The sequence below is a fragment of the Saccopteryx bilineata genome, chromosome 4 (genome assembly GCF_036850765.1).
Source record: "Saccopteryx bilineata isolate mSacBil1 chromosome 4, mSacBil1_pri_phased_curated, whole genome shotgun sequence".
In the NCBI taxonomy this organism is placed as follows: domain Eukaryota; kingdom Metazoa; phylum Chordata; class Mammalia; order Chiroptera; family Emballonuridae; genus Saccopteryx; species Saccopteryx bilineata.
This window is the reverse complement of record NC_089493.1, coordinates 266,071,909-266,089,403: the sequence shown is the minus strand read 5'-3', so window position 1 is coordinate 266,089,403 and position 17,495 is coordinate 266,071,909. Positions and strand designations below refer to the sequence as shown.

The 17,495-nt window shown below is 43.1% G+C and overlaps 1 non-coding gene across 1 annotated transcript; it reads left to right on the top strand.

Moving 5' to 3' along the window:
* Positions 1–17,129: 17,129 nt before the first annotated feature.
* TRNAA-AGC (transfer RNA alanine (anticodon AGC)) lies at positions 17,130–17,205 on the top strand. The gene has a single exon. It is a non-coding gene; the product is annotated as a tRNA-Ala (tRNA).
* Positions 17,206–17,495: the final 290 nt, after the last annotated feature.

Sequence of the window (17,495 nt, the reverse complement as noted above, 5' to 3'; positions counted from 1 at the left end):
GCTTGCCTGGTCAAGGCACATATGGGAGTTGATGCTTCCTGCTCCTCCCCCTTCTCTCTCTCTCTCTATCTTCTCTCTAAAGTGAATAAATAAAATCTTAAAAAAAAAAAGAAATAAAATTTAATAAAACCAGTTGAGGCTCTGGCCGGGTGGATCAGTGGATAAAGCCTCATCCCAGTGCACTGAGTCACGGGTTTGATTTTCTAGTCAGGGCAATTTTGAGAAGCAATCAATGAGTGCACAACTAAATGGAACAACTAAGTGAAACAACAAATTGATGCTTCTCTCTTTCTCTCTCTCAAATCAATAAAAAAAAACAAATCCAGTTGAAGTCTTTGTATAAATCTCCTATCCCATTTCTCTCTCTCTCCTGAAGTTGATGCTTATCACTCCCACGAATTATTTTTTACCACACACATATATGTGTCACTATGCAATATAAAACAGGGTTTTGTGTGCTTTTTAATTATATAAACACTATAACTTTGAATATATTATTCTTCACCTTGCTTTCTTTTCATGCTATGTTTTTCCCCAAAATGTTTACAAAAGAACAGAATATTAAAATGAACCTCCATGTGAACAAAAGCTCCATATCCACACATGCTGCAAATGGCTTTTCCAGTCTACCTGAATCATTACCAGCTAGAAGCAGCAGTCACTGGGACTTGGACATGAGCTGCAAAGTATAGAATGGTGACAACAGTTCCAGTGCCATGCGGATTTTTCCTGGATGTGAACTTTTCCTGGACTCCTGCTCCCTGTGACAGATCCTAACAGACTGAACTGTGGTTGGGTTGCATTTTTCAGGGATTTGACATGGTGATGGGGCCAACTTGGACTTGGTGAACATGTTAAGGACACTACTCTTTTATGGATTCTTGCTGTATTGGCCAAGAGTTTGCTTAAAGGCTTTTAATTACTGTAAAAAAAATAGAAGGCTGGATAAAGAAGATGGGGCACATATACACCATGGTATACTATTCAGCCATATGAAATGATGACATCGAATCACTTACAGCAGATTGGTGGAATCTTGATAACATTATGCAGAGTGAAATAAGCGAATCAGAAAAAAAAACAAGAACTGCAGGATTCCATACATTGGTGGGACATAAAAATGAGACTAAGAGACATGGACAGGAGTGTGGTGGTTACGGGGGGTGGGGGGAGGGACGGAGGGAGGGGGGAGGGGGAGGGGTACAAAGAAAACTGGATAGAGGGTGACGGAGGATGATCTCTCTTTGGGTGATGGGTATGCAACAGAACTAAATGACAAAATAACCTGGAAATGTTTTCTTTGAATATATGTACCCTGATTTATTGATGTCACCCCATTTAAATAAAAATTTATTTATTAATAAATAAATAAATAAATAAAAATAAAATGAACCTCCATGTATCCATATCCTAGCTTTGACAATGACAAGTTATGGCTTCACATGCTTCGTTAAAACTCCTTTCCATTTTCTCTCACTCCTCTGAATTATTTTAAAGCAAAACAGATATCATGTAATCTAATATGAAAAAATTGCAATATGTATCTCTAAAAGATAAAGGCACTTTAAAAACCAACACTGTATTTTAGATCTATCTATGTGGATGTGGAGCTCTCCTGTATCATCTTAACTGTAAAGTAAAATTTCTTAGGTTGATTCCACATTTTCATCAAAACAGTGATGTAGCCTGACCAGGTGGTGGCGCAGTGGATAGAGTGTTGGACTAAAACACAGAGGACCCAGGTTCGAAACCCCAAGGTCGCTGGCTTGAGTGTGGGCTCGTCTGGTTTGAGCAAAGCTCACCAGCTTGAGCCCAAGGTTGCTGGCTTGAGCAAGGGGCCACTCTCTCTGCTGTAACTCTCCCTACCCCCCATCAAGGCACATATGAGAAAGGAATCAATGAACAACTAAGATGCCGCAACAAAGAATTGATGCTTCTCATCTTTCTCCCTTCCTGTCTGTCGCTCTCTCTGTCTCTGTCCCCCCCCAAAAAAGGGATGTTTAAAAAAAACACACACACACAATGGTGTAATAAACATTCTTGTACATGTCTTCTTATGCATATATACAAGAGTTTGGTTACTTATCTGAAATTGCAATGGCTGGGTCACAGGCAGGGAAAACATACGATTCTCCTTCATCCTGAAGAGTATCAGAGAGAGAAAGAGAGAGAGAGAAGAAGGGAGAGAGATGAGAAGCATCAATTCTTCATTGTGGCACCTTAGTTGTTCATTGATTGCTTTCTCACATGTACTTTAACCGGGGGGCTACAGCAGACAGCAGAGTGAGTGACCCCTTGCTCAAGCCAGCGATCTTAGGCTCAAGCCGGTGAGCTGTGCTCAAACTAGATGAGCCCATGCTCAAGCCGACGACCTCGGGGTTTCGAATCTGGGTCCTCTGCATCCCAGTCCAACGCTCTATCCATTGCGCCACCACCTGGTCAGGTAATCATGTATATATATTTTTTTACAGAGACAGAAAGAGAGTCAGAGAGAGGGACAGATGGGGACAGACAGGAAGGGGGAGAGATAATAAGCATCAATTCTTTGTTGCGGCATCTTAGTTGTTCGATGATTGTTCACTGATAGCCTTCTCATATGTGCCTTGACCAGGGGGCTACAGTAGTGTGAGTGACCCCTTGCTCAAGCCAATGACCTTAGGCTTAAGCCAGCAACCATGGGGTCATGTCTATGATCCCACGCTCAAGCCAGCGACCCCATGCTCAGGCTGGTGAGCCTGTGCTCAAGCCGGCGACCTCGGGGTTTCGAACCTGGGTCCTCCATGTCCCAGTAAAACGTTTTATCTGCTGCTCCACCACCTGGTCAGGCGGTCACATATATTTTTATTATCTTACTGCATTGGCCAGGACTTTCTTTTTTTTTTTTTTGTTTGTTTTTTTTTTTTTTGCATTTTTCTGAAGCTGGAAACAGGGAGAGACAGTCAGACAGACTCCCACATGCGCCCGATCGGGATCCACCCGGCACGCCCACCAGGGGGCGACGCTCTGCCCACCAGGGGGCGATGCTCTGCCCATCCTGGGCGTCGCCATGTTGCGACCCTCCTGGGTGTTGCCATGTTGCGACCAGAGCCACTCTAGCGTCTGGGGCAGAGGCCACAGAGCCATCCCCAGCGACCGGGCCATCTTTGCTCCAATGGAGCCTTGGCTGCGGGAGGGGAAGAGAGAGACAGAGAGGAAGGCGCGGCGGAGGGGTGGAGAAGCAAATGGGCGCTTCTCCTATGTGCCCTGGCCGGGAATCGAACCCCGGTCCTCCGCACGCTAGGCCGACGCTCTACCGCTGAGCCAACTGGCCAGGGCCTGGCCAGGACTTTCAGTACAATCCAGAACAGAAGCTGTGGGGGTCGATGTCTTTGTATCATTCTTGATTTGGAATGGATTTTCTGATTTTAAGGTAATATTTCTAATATTCCATTCTCAAGTACAACAATTATTTTAAACTTTTGGAAGACATTCTTTTTCAGCTTTGATCGTTTAGGATTAATTTCAGCTGTAAGTAACAGAAAAGCCCCAAGATACGCTCTTATTTCTCTTTGATTGAAACAGTTCAGATGTAGGCAACCAGGAGCTGGCATGACAACTCTTCTACACAGGGTCCTGAGACCCTGAAGCTTCTTCCAGCTCACTGCTCCTGTCTTTATGGTGTGGCCCCTGTCCTCATGGTTCAAGGAGCCTCTGAATTCTACACAAGATGAAGGACAGTATGGTACAGAGGCAAAGGATGCACACCATTTATCTGCTAAGGAAGGCTCTGGAAATGTGCCCTTGTCCCCCATTGCAACAGAGGTCCGCACCAAACCTGCAAAGGAAGCTGGCAAAGTTGGTCCTTATGCTGGTGGTGCATGTACCCAGCTAAAAATTCTACAAAGTAATAAAATGCCCCTAATCAAAGATTAAGAAAATGTCCTTGTGTCGGTAGTTTACTGAGAGTTTTTAAAAAACATAAATATTATTTTTTTCAATTGCTTTTTCTTCATTTTTTGGTATCATACGGGTTTTCACCTTTAATCTGGTAAGATGGTGAATTACATTAATAGATTTTTCTAATATTGAAGCATCTTGGTATACTTGGTGTAATTCTCAAATTGGTCATAGTGTCCTATTTTTTTTTAGTGTCCTATTTTTTAATTGCTGGATTTATTATGCTAAATTTACTTAAGATGTTTGCATTTGTGATATAGTCTATGCTATTAAGATTGATTTTTCATTTACTTTTTTTTACTACTTTATCAGCCTTATAAGATGCACCAGTAAGCACTTCCTCTTTTTTTCTTCTCCAGAATATTTTGTTCACTATTTGTATTTTATGTTCCTTGAATATCTGAAATGACTCACCTAAAAAGCCACTTAAACCTAGTGTTTTATTTATTAAAAAAATTTAAAATGTTTATTTATTTATTTTAGTGAGAGGAAGGGAGACAGGGAGAGAGACAGTAACATTGATCTGTTCCTGTATGTGCCCTGACTGGGGACTGAACTGACAACCTTTGAGCTTCCAGATGATGCTTTTACCAACCGAGCTATCTGGCCAGGGCCCCAGTGTTTTATTTTTGAAGATTTGAAACTTCCAGTTCATCTTATTGCATGATTAGAGGTCATGGAGCCTTCCTATTTTTTCAGGCATCATTTTTGCCTCTAATTTCTGGCTATTATAAATAATGCTGCTATGAATACTCATATACATGTTTTTGTGTAAAAATGTTTTCAGTTCTCTTGGTTCTACACGAGGAGTGGAATTGCCGGGCCTACGACAACTCTACATTTAACTGTTAGCAAAGATGCTACACCATTTTACATTTCTGCCAGCCGTGTATGAGGGTCCAATTTCTCCACACCCTTGCAAACATTTGTTCTTTTCTTTCTTTTTAAATGATAGGAAATGAGTGTGAAGTGGTATCTCCTTATAGTTTTATTTGCATTCCCTTAATGATTAATAATGTTGAGCATCTTTTCATGTGCTTATTGTGTCTTTGTATATCAGGGGTCCCCAAACTTTTTACACAGGGGGCCAGTTCACTGTCCCTCAGACCGTTGGAGGGCTGGACTATAAAAAAAACTATGAACAAATCCCTATGCACACTGCACATATCTTATTTTAAAGTAAAAAAACAAAACGGGAACAAATACAATATTTAAAATGAAGAACAAGTAAATTTAAATCAACAAACTGACCAGTATTTCAATGGGAACTATGGGCCTGCTTTTGGCTAAGGAGATGGTCAATGTGCTCCTCTCACTGACCACCAATGAAAGAGGTGCCCCTTCTGGAAGTGCGGCGGGGGCCGGATAAATGGCCTCAGGGGGCCGCATGTGGCCCACGGGCCGTAGTTTGGGGACCCCTGTTGTATATCTTTGGAGAAATGTCTTTTTAGGTCCTTTGCCCATTTTTAATTGGGTTGTTGGTCTTTTTGTTGTTGAGCTTTTAGAGTACTTTATATCATATATTCTGATTATTAGTCTTTTATCAGAGATATAATTTGCAATTATTTCCTTCTGTTCTGTCAGTTATTTTTTTTTCATGTTTTTGGTAGTATCCTTTGAAACACAAAAGTTTTTAATTTTGATGAAGTGCCATTTATATACAGTATTTTTTCTTCTGTTGCTTATGCTTTTGGTATCATTTCTAAGATACCCTTGCCAAATCCAAGTTCATGAAGATTTACCTCCTTGTTTCCTTCCTTCCTTCCTTCCTTCCTTCCTTCCTTCCTTCCTTCCTTCCTTCCTTCCTCCCTCCCTCCCTCCCTCCCTCCCTCCCTCCCTCCCTCCCTCCCTCCCTCCCTCCTTCCTTCCTTCCTTCCTTCCTTCCTTCCTTCCTTCCTTTGAAACACAAAAGTTTTTAATTTTGATGAAGTGCCATTTATATACAGTATTTTTTCTTCTGTTGCTTATGCTTTTGGTATCATTTCTAAGATACCCTTGCCAAATCCAAGTTCATGAAGATTTACCTCCTTGTTTCCTTCCTTCCTTCCTTCCTTCCTTCCTTCCTTCCTTCCTTCCTTCCTTCCTTCCTTCCTTCCTTCCTTCCTTCCTTCCTTCCTTCTTTCTTTCTTTCTTTCTTTCTTTCTTTCTTTCTTTCTTTCTTTTTGTATTTTTCTGAAGCTGGAAATGGGAGGCAGACAGACTCCTGCATACACCCGACTGGGATCCACCCTGGCATGCCCACCAGGGGGTGATGCTTTGCCCATCTTGGGGCGTCACTCTGCTGCAATCAGAGCCATTCTAGCACCTGAGGCAGAGGCCACAGAGACATCCTCAGCTTCCGGGCAAACTTTGCTCCAGTGGAGCCTTGGCTGTGGGAGGGGAAGAGAGAGACAGAGAGGAAGGAGAGGGGGAGGGGTGGAGAAGCAGATGGGCACTTCTCCTGTGTGCCCTGGCTGGGAATTGAACCCAGGACTCCTTCACGCCGGGCTGACGCTCTACCACTGAGCCAACTGGCCAGGGCCTTCTTGTTTTCTTATAAGAGTGTTATCATTTTAGCTCTTATATTTGATACATTTTGAGTTAATTTTAACTGAATTTTGTTTGTTGAACCACTCTTGTATTTCTGGGATAAATCCCACTTGGTTATAGTGTATCATCTTTTTAACATGCTATTGCATTCAGTTTGCTAATATATATTTTGCTGAGGAATTTTAAACATATTCATAAAGGACTGCAGTTTTCATTTCTTTCTTTTTTAAAAAAATAAATAAAATTTTATTTTAATGGGGTGACATCAATAAATCAGAGTACATATATTCAAAGAAAACATGTCAAGGTTATCTTGTCATTCAATTCTGTTGCACACCCATCACCCAAAGTCAGATTGTCCTCTGTCACCTTCTATCTAGTTTTCTCTGTACCCCTCCCCCTCCCCCTCCTCCTCTCCCTCCTTCCCTCCCCCCACCCCCTGTAACCACCACACTCTTGTCCATGTCTCTTAGTCTCGTTTTTATGTCCCACCAATGTATGGAATCCTGCAGTTCTTGTTTTTTTCTGATTTACTTATTTCACTCCGTATAATGTTATCAAGATCCCACCATTTTGTTGTAGGTGATCCGATGTCATCATTTCATATGGCTGAATAGTATACCATGGTGTATATGTGCCACATCTTCTTTATCTAGTCTTCTATTTTTTTTTACAGTGATTAAAGCCTTTAAGCAAACTCTTGGCCAATACAGCAATAATCCATAAAAGAGTAGTGTCCTTAACATGTTCACCAAGTCCAAGTTGGCCCCAACACCATGCCAAATCCCTGAAAAATGCAACCCAACCCCAGTTCAGTCTGTTAGGAGCTGTCACAAGGAGCAGGAGTCCAGGAAAAGTCCACATCCAGGAAAAGTCCACGTGGCACTGGAATTGTTGTCACAATTCTATACTTTGCAGCTCACGTCCAAGTCCCAATGACCACTGCTTCTAGCTGGTAATGATTCAGGTAGACTGGAAAAGCCATCTGCAGCATGTGTGGATATGGAGCTTCTGTTCTCCTCTGCCTGGAGAGATGAGACCAGGTTGCTTTTCCCTGGAGCTCTGTGACTGTGGCTTGGTAAAGAGAACCTTGGGATACACTAAGTTCTCGCCACACGAGTCTCTCCTGGCTGCCATTTGCTCCAGGGAGCTGGGCAGCCCTCTCCGCGTTTCCGCTTTTCCTATCAGTCTCGGTGTGGCTTCTTCAGTGTTCCTTGGTTGAAGAGTCGCAGTTTTCATTTCTTGTATGTCTTCATCTGGCTTTGATATCAGGGTAATGCTGGCCTATAGCATGAATTACGGATATTCAGACCCATGGATTATTTAGAAGTATGCGGTTTCATTTCCAAGTGTTTGAATATTTTCCTGTTATTATTTTGCTACTGATAACTAATTTAAGTACACTACGGTCATTCTTTGTATGGTTTCTCTTCTTTTATATTTGTAAAGATTAGTTTTATGACCCTGGATATAATCTATCCTGGTGAATGGGCACTTCAAAAGAATGTGTATTCTGCTGTTGTTGGTAGAGTATTTTACAAATATTAGTTGGCTCAGTGGTAGAGCATCAGCCTGGCATGTGGATGTCCTGGGTTCAATTCTCAGTCAGAGCACACAGGAGAAGTGCCCATCTGCTTCTCCACCCCTCCCCCCGCTTTCTCTTCCCCTCCTGCAGCCATGGCTCTATTGGAGAGAGTTGGCCCTGGGGGCTGAGGGTGGCTCTATGGCCTCCACTTCAGGCACTAAGAAGAGTTTGGTTGCTAGGCAAAGGAGCAACACCCCAAATGGGCAGAGCATTGCACCCTAGTGGGCTTGCTGGGTGACCCCAGTCAGGGCAAATGTGAGAATCTGTTTCTGCCTCCCTTCCTCTCACTGGAAAACAAAAAGACCAGTTAGATCCAGTTGGGTGATGGTATTGTTCAGTTCTTCAATGGCCTTTCTGATTTTCTGTCAACTAGTATTACTTACTGAGAGAGAAGAACTATTAATATAGTCTCTAACTATACTTGTGAATGTGTCTATTTCTCCTCTCATTCTATCAGTTTTTGCTCCATGCACTTTGAAGCTCTGCTTTTAGGTACATATACATTTAGACTTAATAGGTCTTCTTGGTAAATTAACTTGTTTCTTGTCATTTTCTTTTTTGTGAAGCACACTTTGTCTTTTTTTTTTTTTTTTTGGTATGCATACATGAGCACGTGAGAGAGAGAGAGAGAGAGAGAGAGGGAGAGAGACGAGAAGCATCAACTCGTTGTTGTGGCACTTTAGTTGTTCATTGATCGCTTCTCGTATGTGCCTTGATGGGGGGCTCCAGCTGAGCCAGTGACCCCTTGCTCAAGCCAGTGACCTTAGGCTCAAGCCAGTGACCTTTGGGCTCAAGCCAGCGACCATGGGGTCATATCTATGATCCCATGCTCAAGCTGGTGACCCGGTGCTTAAGCCAGTGACCTCGGGTTTTCGCACCTGGGTCTTCAGCATACCACACTGACACTTTATCCCCTGCACCACCGCCTGGTCAGGCGAAGCACACTTTGTCTTATGTTAATATAGGCACTCCAACTTTTGTTTGTTTTCTGCATGGCATTTTTCCCCATTATTCTACTTTTAACCTATCTATACCATTATATTTGAAGAAAGTTTCTTGTAGACAGCATGTAGTTAGCTAGGTCTTGTGGGTTTTTGTTTGTTTGTTTTCATCTTTTCTGACAATCCCTCTTTATTGATGTGTTTATCTATATTTAATGTCATTATTGATCTGTTTGGATTTAGGTCTGCCTTTTATTAATTTTCTGTTTTTTTCTCGTTTCTCTATTTCCCTCTCCTGTCTTCTTTTAGGTTATTTAAATGCTTTTTAGCATTTTATTTTAACTTATCTATTGTGCTTTGACTATATCTTTTTGTATAATTTTTTTCAGTGTTTTCCCTACAGAGTACAATATAAATACTTAACTTTACAAGTCTTCTTTTTTTTATTGATATTTAGAGAGAGAGGAGAGAGAGAGAGAGAGAGAGAGAGAGAGAGAGAAGAGGGAGAAGCAGGAAGCATCAACTCCCATATGTGCCTTGACTACAAGTCTTCTTAAAATCAATATTTTACCACTTCAAGTGGAATAGATCCCTTTACTTTCTCCCATTATGTTGTGGTTATCATATATTACACTGATATATCAAATATATTGAAAATCTCACCAAACAACATTATAATTTTTTGCTTTCAACAATCATAGTTTTTAAAACTCAAGAGAAGAACAATAGTCTATTATATTTTCCTAAATGTTTACCATTTCTGTGCTTTTCTGTAAATTCTGATATTCCAAGTTTCCTTCTGATATTATTACCCTTCTGTCTGAAAAACTTTCTTTAGTAGACAGCAAGAAGGTATGCTGGGAATAAATTCTTTTTGTTTTCCTTCATCTGAGAATGTCTTCATTTCACCTTAATTACTAAAGGATATTCCCACTGGATATAGAATTATAAGTGGACAGTTCTTTTCTTTTCACACTTTATTGTTTCACTCTCTACTGGCCCTATGGTTTCTAAAGAGAAATTCTCAGTTTACTTAAATTGTTGTTCTCCTCTAATAATGTATGTTTCCTCTGGCTTCTTTCAAGTTTTGTTGTTGTTGTTGTCTTTCATTTTCAACAGTTTAATTAGAATATGTTTGGGTGTGAATTTGTGTTTATCCTGTTTGTGGTTTGCTGAGCTTATTGAATTTGTAGGCTTATATCTTTCACCAAACTTGGAAAGTTTCTAGCCATTATTTCTTCAAGTGTTATTTGGGGTTTTTTGGGGTTTTTTTTCAAGTGTTATTTGTTTTAATTTTATAGCTTTATTTTATGGGAGAGAGGGACTGAAGTAGGTTATTCCATCTTATCTATCATCTTATCTGGAAACAGACCCTTAAGCCAATTTTAATTAATATTAATATGACTACACCATCATTTTTATATTAGAACTTACCTAATAAAAGTTTTCCCATTCCATTACTTGCAATATTTCTGTTTCCTAATATTTATGTCTTTGTCTTTTGCTTAATTATTTAATCTGACACTCTCCTTTAACCTGTGAATTTTGCCTATTTACCTTTATTGTGATTAATTATATGTTTGAATTGTGCTATTTATTTATCTTCCTTTTTCTTTATTTCATTTTTTTCTTTATTGTTTTTCATTAGATTTTATAAAGTATTCTGTTTTCTCTTCTCCTCAGCACCTGTTTCATACATTGCTGGAAGTTATACATTCTACTTTGTTCCCTTTGCAGATTACTCTTAAAACTTTAACTTTCATACTTGAACTAACAGTGTCTACAGCATATGTCTACCTTTTTGACTAATGTAAGAAACTTAGTCACCTCTTAGTGTCCAATAATTTTTTTTTTTTTTTCATTTTTCTGAAGCTGGAAACGGGGAGAGACAGTCAGACAGACTCCCACATGCGCCCGACCGGGATCCACCCGGCACGCCCACCAGGGGCGACGCTCTGCCCACCAGGGGGCGATGCTCTGCCCATCCTGGGCGTGGCCATGTTGCGACCAGAGCCACTCTAGCACCTGATGCAGTGGCCAAAAAGCCATCCCCAGCGCCCGGGCCATCTTTGCTCCAATAGAGACTTGGCTGCGGGAGGGGAAGAGACAGAGAGGAAAGCGCGGCGGAGGGGTGGAGAAGCAAATGGGCGCTTCTCCTGTGTGCCCTGGCCGGAAATCGAACCCGGGTCCTCCGCACGCTAGGCCGACGCTCTACCGCTGAGCCAACCGGCCAGGGCCAGTGTCCAATAATTTAATTACATCTTTTTACACCCCAAATTTGGTTATTGTTGTTTTCTTTTTTTAATTTTTATTTATTTATTTATTTATTACAGAGACAGAGAGTGAGTCAGAGAGAGGGATAGACAGGGACAGATAGACAGGAACGGAGAGAGATGAGAAGCATCAATCATTAGTTTTTCATTGCACGTTGCAACACCTTAGTTGTTCATTGATTGCTTTCTCATATGTGCCTTGACTGCGGGCCTTCAGCAGACCGAGTAACCCCTTGCTGGAGCCAGCGACCTTGGGTTCAAGCTGGTGGGCTTTTTCTCAAACTAGATGAGCCTGCACTCAAGCTGGCGACCTCGGGGTCTTGAAACCGGGTCCTCTGCATCCCAGTCCGACGCTCTATCCACTGCGCCACCACCTGGTCAGGCTGGTTATTGTTGTTTTTATTAGATTTAATCATGTTTACTGATTTTTATTTGTGTTTTTGTATATCATTACATCTTTCTTCTCACCATTTCCTCCTGGTTTATAATGTATATTATATATAGGAGATATATGTCATATATTGAATATATGCTACAAATTATGTAAATAATAGCTCTGTATATCCATATATATATACACCCAATCCATAAGTGTCTCTCAGTTTTTATAAAAAATGACTTTTTTTTAACCTTGCTCTTCAATAATGATTTAGCTAAATAATTTCCATATCACTCTTATTTTCTCTTAACACTTTTTTTCTAAGTGAGAGGAGGGGAGATGGAGAGACAGACTCCTGCACACACCTTGACCAAGATCCACCCAGCAACCCTCAAATCAACTGAGCCTCAGTGCCTGGGGCCAACACTCAAATCAATCAAGCCACTGGCTGTGGGAGGGTAGGAGAGAGAAGGGGGAGAGGGAGGGAAAAGATGGTTGCTTCTCCTGTGTGCCCTGATTAGGGCTCAAACCCAGGACTTCTGCCACTGGGTCAACCGGCTAGCACTTCGGAGATATACTTTCAAGATATTCTTCTGACTTCTAATGATGCCAACAACAAATCAACCGGCAGTATAATTGTCATTTTTTTGGAGGCAATCGGTCTTTTCTCTCTGATTGCCTTTAATGTCTTTTTTATGGTGTTTGGAAGTTTACAGTGATTTATATAGGTGTAGATTTATCTTATATGGAACCAGTGCTTTTTGAAGATGAGATTTTACATTTTTTCACAAAAACTGAAATTCTGTGGACATTATCTCTTTGCATATGTCCTCTCCACTATAGTAGAGAATATCTACTATTCTCTTCCCCATGGAACTCCTTTTATTTATTGATTGGTTGACTGACTGATTGATTTTAGTGAGAGAGAAAGAGAGAGTGAAGGAACATCAATCCATTCCTGAATGAGCCCTAATTGGGGTTTGAGTTGGCAACTTCTGTGCTTCAGGACAAAGTTCTAACCAACTGAGCCATCTGGCTAGGGTATCTTGAACTCCTTTAGATGTATGTTCTCATTCTATTCATGTTTCTTACTTTCTCTGTATCAGTAAGCTTTTGCAGTATAAAAAAATAATCCCAAAATGTACTGGCTTAAAATAACAACCATTTATTTAGCTCATGATTCTGTGTACCATCAATTTGGGCTAAGTTCAGTTGGGTGGTTCTTCTGGTCTTAGCTGAGTTTGCTCATGCATGTGTGGTCAGCTAGGGAGTAGCTGGTCTAGAATGGCTTCAGTTGGCATGGCACCTCTTTGTTTCACATAGTCCTTTATCCTCCAGCAGACTAGTCTGGGCTAATTCACTAAGGCTTTTAAGAGAATGAATGAAAGCACGCAAAGTCTCTTGATGCCAGAACTCAGAACTAGTATCATTTGTGCTTAATTTTATTGGTCAAAGGAAGTTGCAAAGGCAACCTAAATTAAAGAGGTAGAGGATGGAAGACTCTACTTCTTTTAAAATTTTTTTATTAATTTTGAGAGAGGAAGAAAGAGAGGAAACATTGATTTGTTGCTCCATTTGTCTATGCATTCGTCAGTTTATTCCTGTATGTGTCCTGACCAGGAATCAAACCCACAACCTTGGCAACTGAGCTATTGGGCCAGGGCACTATTTCATTTATCTATGCATCTATTGGTTGATTTTTTCTTTTTCAAAGATTTTATTTATTGATTTTAGAGAGAGAACAGAGAGACAGAAAGGTGGGATGGGGAGCATGAATTCATAGTAGTTGCTTCTCATATGTGTGTTTACCAGACAAGCCCAGGGTTTTGAATCAGCAAGCTCAGCATTCCAGGTTGGTGCTTTATTCACTGTGCAACCACACGTCAGGCCATTGGTTGATTCTTGTATGTGCCCTGACTGGGGATCAAACCTGCAACCTTGACAAATCAGGATGATGCTCTAACCAACTGAGCTACTTGGCCAGAGCAAGACTCTATTTCTTGATAGTAGGAGCTGCAGCTGTAAAATCTCATAGGGGGAAATTTGAATTTTATAAAATTAAAAATAATATTTATTATACTTCTTTATGCCTTGCATATGAGTAGTTTCAAGAATAAACTGGGATCAGAGTATAATAATTTTGATCATTTTTGCAAGCAATCACAATATTCCCTGTCATGGTTATTTTTATTAAATTCTGTATTTCTCTATGGGGATATTATCTAGTTCACTAAATTTCTCCTCAGCCAAGGGTAATTTGCTGTTTAACCATCCACTGATTTTTTTTATTTAAATGACTATTATTCCTTACTAGATGATCTATTTGATTTTTCTCTCATCTGTCTATTCTTTTTTCATAGTGTCATTTTCCTCTCATGTTTTTTACTCTTTCCTATTGTCATTTTAACTTATTTTATAGTCTCTATCAGATTGTTTTGAGGTGTTTAATTTTGCTGTTTGTGTGTCTCCAGACTTTTGATTATGGTTGAGTTTTCTTCTGTGTACGATTAACTTATCATCAGTGGGGATTTGTCTGGGGAAGTCCTGTGTGGCCTCAGTGGAGAATCTGTTCCTTGAGAGCAAGTTTTGAGTTTGTTTCTGTTCAGTATCCCATAGATATTACTATGCTAATTTCTCAGTTTTAGGTCTGTAGGGTAGAGACAATTTGAATCTAAAATTTGTGTGAGCACTGGCTCATCGTAGCAAACTCTCAAAAGGAATTTTAAAAAAATTGTACCAGCTGAGTTGAGACAAATTTCCTTCTTGTCTTTCTGTGGCTAAAGATCTATTTTTTTCTTTTCTTTTTTTTTCCTAGCACATTATTTCACTGAGCATATAGTCCCAGCTTTAGTTTGGGTCTCTGTTTTAAGCTCTACTTTGGGTAAGTCCAAGGTCTCACCTTTGGATGACAGCTTCCTCCCATTTCATGCCTGTGCCTTCAACACAAGTCCTTTTCCTCCCCTTAGAGCAGCTGTGGCCAACTTATTCTCATCGCTCTCTTCATTTCTGGCTCTTGGAGATTTCTTTTTGTTTGTTGGAGGATTTTGTTTGTTTGTCATGATTTTTTTTAAATTTAATTTTATTTATTCATTTTAGGAAGGAGAGAGAGAGGGAAAGAGAGAGAGAAGGGGGGAGGAGCAGGAAGCATCAACTCCCATATGTGCCTTGACCAGGCAAGCCCAGGGTTTCGAACCGGCGACCTCAGCATTTCCAGGTCGACACTTTATCCACTGCGCCACCACAGGTGAGGCTGTTTGTCATGATTTTTGTTATTGTTTTAATCTAGCTTTCCTACATGTGTAGAGTAGGACGGTTTTCAGGTTATCTAACCTACTGTATTGCTCAATATCGAAATCCAAATAGAAACAAATTATTCTTCTTCTCTTAAGAATCAGGACCATAAATCTTCAGAGCCCCAAGGCAGGCAGAAGTTCTGCACAACACAATTTGAAAACCGCTGAGGCAGAAGAGAGAACTGAGGCTTCCTGACACCTGTTTCCACAATCCTAAGCACCTTCATGCTCTGTGACTTGGGGCAAGTTATTTAGTTTCTCCGAGCCTTCCTTTGCTCTTTTTTTTTATTTTTTATTTTTTATTTATTTTTTTTATTTTTTATTATTTTTATTTTTTCATTTTTCCGAAGCTGGAAACAGGGAGAGACAGTCAGACAGACTCCCACATGCGCCCGACCGGGATCCACCCGGCACGCCCACCAGGGGCGACGCTCTGCCCACCAGGGGGCGATGCTCTGCCCATCCTGGGCGTCGCCATGTTGCGACCAGAGCCACTCCAGCGCCTGGGGCAGAGGCCACAGAGCCATCCCCAGCGCCCGGGCCATCTTTGCTCCAATGGAGCCTTGGCTGTGGGAGGGGAAGAGAGAGACAGAGAGGAAAGCGCGGCGGAGGGGTGGAGAAGCAAATGGGCGCTTCTCCTGTGTGCCCTGGCCGGGAATCGAACCCGGGTCCTCCGCACGCTAGGCCGACGCTCTACCGCTGAGCCAACCGGCCAGGGCTCCTTTGCTCTTTTGGATGGATAATCACAGCTAACTCCCAGGGCCTGGGAGCATGTATGGAGAGCCCTGGCCTTGTGGTGCTTGAGGTGGGGGGTCTCTCCAAATGGCAGTCTTTGGTATAATCTGGAAAATCACATTGGGTGTAACACCCCTCTGCCCAGCCAGGTGAACAGCTAGCTGGCTGGTGGTGACAGGTTTCCAGACTTGTTTTAAACCCACACACAGACACCAGTACAGAGTACAGTCTCTCCAAGCAGAACCTGGGATCCAAGGGTCCTCATCTTCTTTCCCATCCATTTCTGGGAGGACAGCCCTGGCGAGTCACATTTAATGACAGTGCTCTCTGACTAGCTCTCATCAGGGACCCCTCAAGAAATCACCCCACCCCCTCTCCACTGACTTCGATTTCCAAACTGCTCATTCATCCTGGGGTGGGTGTGCGGCCGGGGGGCTAGGATAGGGGACACCTCAGCCGAGGTGGTGACGCCCGAGGAGGCCCCTGCATAGGAAGAAGGCATTTCTGTCTCGCTCTGAATCCGCCTCGGGTTTCGCACTTTCCTTCCCCAGGACAATCTCGACCTTCACCGTGAAGGGCCTTTTGCAAACACACGCACGCACATGTATTTTTGGAAGAAGGGGAAAAATTCCAAGAGAACCCCTGCTCGGTTAAAAATGAAGTGAAGATTATATTAAGAATGAAAGCCGAGCGGGGCCGCTGGGGCGCAGACAGAAGGCCCTTTCATCGCGCCCGGCCGCGCGCCGCAGGCAGCTGCCAACACAAACGCGGGCGGAACAGAAGCTGCGGAGCCGCCGCCACGCTGCCAGGCCGCGTCCCCGCCGGGCCTGGCTCGAAGCCCGTTTCCGCTCTGCTGACGCGTCCAAATCACCCAGTGGACGCCGGGGACCCGGGAGCCGCGCGGGAAGAGCGCCCTCGGAGGGCGCGTAACTTCCACGCCCAGCTTCACCTGCGCGCCCCGAGCCCCAGGTGGGGCCCAGTTTCCGGTCTCCGCACATCCAATCATACCACTGCCTGCCACTCCTCGCTGGGTCTGTCCTCTGCCCCTGGGATGCTCGTCCTCATCCCAGTCCCCAGAGCATCCTGGGTGCTCAATGAGACGAAGGCAGCCTCCTGCGTGAAGCTTGCCTGGGTCATCCTGAGCTGTATTCCCACAGGCCATACCTGGATCTTCCTAGAGTCCCCTGCTAGGCTGGAGCCCCTAGCAGGGTCTGGGTCCTGCCTGCAGCCCCTCACCCAGTGTTAGCCTCTGCCACATCCCAAAGGTGTTGTTGGGCAGAATAAAGGACCCATTCATGTCTGCCCCCTGACCTGGACACCCAGTGCTGGCTTATGGAAATCCCCTTTGGAGAATGGGCAGCCTAGTGGTTTGCCAACTGTGGACTCCAACTTCCATTAATGTTGTGAAAGCCATTCAACCACACCTGTAAAATGGGCACAGTCAAATCATCCTTCCCGGCCCTGGCCGGTTGGCTCAGCGGTAGAGCGTCCGCCTAGCGTGCGGAGGACCCGGGTTCGATTCCCGGCCAGGGCACATAGGAGAAGCGCCCATTTGCTTCTCCACCCCTCCGCCGCACCTTCCTCTCTGTCTCTCTCTTCCCCTCCCGCAGCCAAGGCTCCATTGGAGCAAAGATGGCCCGGGCGCTGGGGATGGCTCTGTGGCCTCTGCCCCAGGTGCTAGAGTGGCTCTGGTCGCAACATGGCGACACCCAGGAGGGTCGCAACATGGCGACGCCCAGGATGGGCAGAGCATCGCCCCCTGGTGGGCAGAGCGTCGCCCCTGGTGGGCGTGCCGGGTGGATCCCGGTCGGGCGCATGCGGGAG